The sequence below is a fragment of the Thermobia domestica genome, unplaced genomic scaffold (assembly GCF_964235325.1).
Source record: "Thermobia domestica unplaced genomic scaffold, izTheDome1.hap1.1 HAP1_SCAFFOLD_367, whole genome shotgun sequence".
Lineage (NCBI taxonomy): Eukaryota > Metazoa > Arthropoda > Insecta > Zygentoma > Lepismatidae > Thermobia > Thermobia domestica.
Window position 1 is genome coordinate 102,501 of NW_027656080.1, and position 5,000 is coordinate 107,500.

General features: G+C 52.0%; 1 pseudogene; it reads left to right on the forward strand.

Annotated features, from left to right (window-relative positions):
- LOC145676779 (large subunit ribosomal RNA) overlaps positions 1-5,000 on the forward strand; it is an 8,900-nt pseudogene that overhangs the window by 1,891 nt on the left and 2,009 nt on the right.

Here is a 5,000-nt window from a genome sequence, read left to right on the forward strand (position 1 = left end):
TGAACTGTTGTGTGAAGGGGTTAATTGGGACCCTCGTCCAGAAATACGGCACTAGTACGGCTCAAGTGCTATCTGGCTTAGCCTTCACGGATTTCCCAATGCAATACCCATCCTTTGGGCGAAAGGGAATCTGGTTCCTATTCCAGAACCGGGCAGCGGAACCGTATTCTACGGACCCTCACAGGTTCGTCAGGGTAACCTAACAGGACTCGGAGACGCCGTCGGGAGCTCTGGGAAGAGTTTTCTTTTCTGTTTCAGCGTTCACGTTCCCTGGAAGCATTTCGCATGGAGATAGGGAATAGAACGCGAAGAGCACCGCAGTTGCAGCGGTGTCCAGAGAGTCCCGATGGACCTTGAAAATCCGAGAGAGGGACACGTGGAGGTGTCGCGCCCGATCGTACCCATATCCGCAGCAGGTCTCCAAGGTGAAGAGCCTCTAGTCGATAGATTAATGTAGGTAAGGGAAGTCGGCAAATCCGATCCGTAACTTCGGGATAAGGATTGGCTCTGAGGATCGGGGCTAGTCGGGCTTGGTCGGGAAGTGGGTTGTTCGCTGACGTGCCGGGCCTGGGCGAGGTGACGGTCAAGGGTTACACCTTGTTCCTTAACCGAGTTCGGTCCCGTGCCTTGGCCTCCCACGGATCTTCCTTGCTGGGAGCGCCGGGCTACGGCTCGGTGTCTTGTCGGCTGCCATTCAACGATCAACTCAGAACTGGCACGGACCGGGGGAATCCGACTGTCTAATTAAAACAAAGCATTGCGATGGCCCTAACGGGTGTTGACGCAATGTGATTTCTGCCCAGTGCTCTGAATGTCAACGTGAAGAAATTCAAGCAAGCGCGGGTAAACGGCGGGAGTAACTATGACTCTCTTAAGTCCTGAGGCTCGGCTAACGGGCTCTACGTAGTCGACGTCCATCTAGTTGTCCAGCCGCCTCACCGAGTGGGTGGTGCGTGCGGTCGTCTCTCTTTGATTGGCGCATTGCGGTGCGAGAAGCGATTCATCCAGTGGGTGGTGTGCATCGAGGCCAGGTGCGCCTCACCCGGCCTTGACCTCCGTCTTTAGGAGGGAAAGGGGTCTTAACCGGGTGGGGGGCTTGTCTTAACTGTCTGTCTGTCCGTAGTCCGGTTGGGCGGTTTACAAACTGTGGTGTGACTGTGCAGTGGTGTCTCAGTTTTTAACGTGTGATGGCTACCAGTGGGCGACGAGTTGGCAGCCGTATCAAGTCTGTGCCAGCTGCAGGACGGTCACAAGAAGAAGAAGCGGCGAAGTCTCTGGCAAGAAGAGGATGGTCGGAGTCTCGCTTAGAATCAACTTTAGACATGGACTGTGTGGATGAGGATAGCCTGACCGGAGGAGGTGAAGTGTCGGACGATCTGGACGGTGTCTCTGTTGAGGATGTGGAGCTGGAAGACGAGGAGGAGGTCTTCCAAGCAGAAGGTGAGGTGTCTGCTGTGTCGGCTGTATCCGCTGTGTCTGCTGTGTCTGCTGTGTCTGCAATGTCTGCTGTGTCGGCTGGGTCTGCTGTGTCTGCAGTGTCGGCTGTGTCTGCTGGGTCTGCAGGGTCTGCTGAGTCTGCTGGGCCCGGCCCCTCTGGAAGTGACGATGTACCAGAATTCAGATTGGGATTCCCTTTTGGGACATTGGAGTGTCCTAAACATCCAGGATTGTGCTTTGCTTCTGAAAGTAATTTCAGAAAGCATCTCAAGAACCACTATGTGGATTATGAGTGCCTGAAGTGCGGCAAGTCCTTCTCCCGCTTCAACGCTATTACTTGCCATGTTCCTAAGTGCCCAGGTAAATCAACAGACGCATTAGCTTTCAAGTGCGATCTGTGTACTAAAGCCTTTGCCTCAAAGATTGGTCTCGGCCAACATATGAGGAACAAACATCCTGCGGCTTGGGATCAAAAGCGTTCGGGGGAGGAGGGCTTGGCGAACTTCTGGACGGTAGAAGAAGAGGACAGTCTCATCAAGATCTGTCGCAAACACAAAGGAGATCCTAATGTAAACCTTATTGCTGCCAATGCTCTGAAGGGGAAATCTCTGGATGAAATAAGATTCAAGAAAAGAAAGCTTTTCTTGAAGGGTCTCATCCCGCCTGAGGCCAGAGTAGAAAGCCAGAGGGGAAGGGGCCAGCAGAATGTTGGCAGATTAGAAGTGTCGTCTCGTTTGGCTGGTGAGGTCGGCGGCTGTCGTGTCCGGCTAGGTGAGGAGATCTCTCGCCTGGACCCCAAGGTTGATACCGACGCATTAAAAGAGGCCTCTTTGAGTGCTCTGTTGGATGACTACATCAATATCAACAATAATGCCGAAGCTAGGTCGCTGGGCGGAGAGGGCAACCCTCAGCAACTCTCTCACGAACTGAAAAGAGCTCGCAGTGAGTCTCAATCTAAACAAGTCATGCTGGAGGAGCAAGAAGCCGAAATCCTTAGGCTTCAAGAGCATTGTTCTAAAGTAGAGAAGCAGGTCGCTGATCTGCAGAGGGAGAAGGAGAGACTGGTCTCCGAGAATAACAAGTGGCAGCAATTTCTTGCCCTTGAAGACGATGCTCTGAAGGATAGACTGCTGTCTGGCTCCGCGGGAGACTCCTCTGCCTCTAGTCTCAGGGAGGAGGTAGAGAGACTGGAGGCGGAGCTGGCTCTCGGGGAGTTGGAATTACAGCGAGTACGCAACCAGCTTGAGGTCTCCTGTGAAGAGATAAAAGAGCTGAGGGAGGCTCTCTCTTGCCTAGCGTCCAAGGGTGGAGGCAATGTTGATGCGTCAGTCCAGTGTGATCCTTATCTGGGCTGTAACGGCACAATTATAATTCCAAGAGAAGAATTGAATTCTCTTGAGTCAGACGATGAAACTCTGGTGAAGCAACGTATGATTGCTCCCACGGTAGAAAACAGAGCTGTGGACCTCAACACCCTTGGGGACCAGGCGAGAGATCTGGAGGGGGAGATGGATGTGTTCTTGTGCTCGCGGGACAACGATCTCGCGGGGAAGCAGTTGGACGAATGGAGCAACAGGATCGTTCATCTGTGTAGGCAGTGGACTAAAATCTCGAAGCCACAGCCTCAGAAGAAGTCATCTGCCGGTGGCAGAAACAAAAAGGTGCAGGAATATGCGGATACTGTGCGTCTCTTCAACACAGATCCCAAGCGCCTGGTCGATCGGGTAATCGAAGGTAGGGTGTCTGGTCATCTTACTGATGAGACACCCACTTCTAGAAGCATACAAGATTTGTACGAGCGGTTGTGGTCGGTCGCTGGTAAATGCGGCATTGATTTCTCTGCGGTCGCTTCGAATGGAGAGAATAGGCTCTGTGAGCCTATTGGTTTCACTGAGCTCAAAGTGAGGTTTGCTCGTATTGCAAACGATACGGCGGCGGGATTAGACAGTGTTAAGAAAGAAGATCTCAAGGGGGAGGAGCGCTTGAGATTGGCCTGGCGATTGTTCAACGTCATCCTTAAGTCAGGCAAAATACCTTCAGCATGGAAGCTGCATAGAACTGTCTTAATTCCCAAGCAAGAAAGAGAGCTCTCCAAGGCAGAGAACTGGCGACCGATCACAATCGGCTCGCTCTTGATGCGTCTGTTCACGGGCATTCTAGCAGAACGTCTGCAGGATACTGTTGCACTCCATCGCTCTCAGAAGGGCTTTGTCAGAGGGCACAGTACATCGTCCAATTGCTTCCTTGCGAGTGAGTTGATTCGGCAGGGTAAGCGGAAAGGAATAGCTTTGTGCATCCTGGATATTCGCAAAGCATTTGATACGGTGCCACACGGGGCAATCCTCCGGGCTCTCAGCAGTCGTGGCGTTCCCGAGAATTTTCTCGAACTGGTTAGGGAACTTTATAGTGGTAATCTTACCCAGATAGAGGGCCATAATGTCTCACTTGAGATCAAGCGTGGAGTTAAGCAAGGAGATCCGCTTAGTCCACTATTATTTAATCTGGTCCTAGATGAACTGCTGCGGAGACTGGAGGGTTGCCCTGGGGGGTTCCGAATAGGCGAATTTGAGGTTGGCGTTCTGGCTTATGCCGATGACCTACTCCTGGCGTTTGATACTGCCGAACACCTGCAGTCAGCGCTAGGGGTGGTTCATCGATATCTGTCGGAGCTTGACATGTCACTCTCGATATCGAAGTGCCGGTCGATACAGATTATCCCGACCGCTAAAGCATGGTACTCTAAAGATCCAAGAGTACGAGTGGGGGAGGAGCAGGTGTGCAAGGTCGAAGTTGACGAGGCATTTCGATATCTGGGGTGCATGTTTACAATCTCAAAGGGGAGATTTACTCATTACGATAGCGACTATCTCGCTCTCCTTCTGCGGAGACTCTCTCGTTTACGATTGAAGCCCAGGCAGAAAATCATCTTAATGTCACGTTACCTGGTGCCTAGATTCCTCTATCAGTGGACTGTGGCTGAGGTGGGAGTCACAAGTCTCAGGAGACTAGATCAGGAGATTAGGAATTTCGTTAAGGCAGTCCTCCATTTGCCTTCGTCGGTTACCGACTGCCTACTGTATGCCCGGCGTAAGGATGGGGGTCTGGCCATTCCTAATCTAGAAAGAATTGTTCAGTTCTCAGTAGTTAAGAACTGGATGAAGTTAGTTAACAATCCTGATCATGTAATTCGTTATTTGGCAGAGGTGGTAGGCCTGCCAGATAAGATTAGAGGATTTGCTCGCAGTAAGGGCATCCCTGGTGTGTTGTCCTTAGAAAAACTAGAGAGAGTGTCGCAGAGGGAGAGGGAGATGGTGGCTGATCAATGGAGTACGCTGGGCTCTCAAGGTAAGGGGGCGCTATATTTCAAGCGGTCTCCGGTTTCGAACTCGTTTCTTCTTGACGATACGTTGCTGTCTGAGAGCAGGTTCATCGACGCTCTCCAGCTAAGATCCAATACTGTCGGAGTCCGTGCAGTCCTGGCTCGTGCGGTGGAAGGGCAGGACGTACAGTGCAGAGGATGTCGAACCAAGGTAGAAACTGCTGCTCACGTTGTGGGGGAGTGT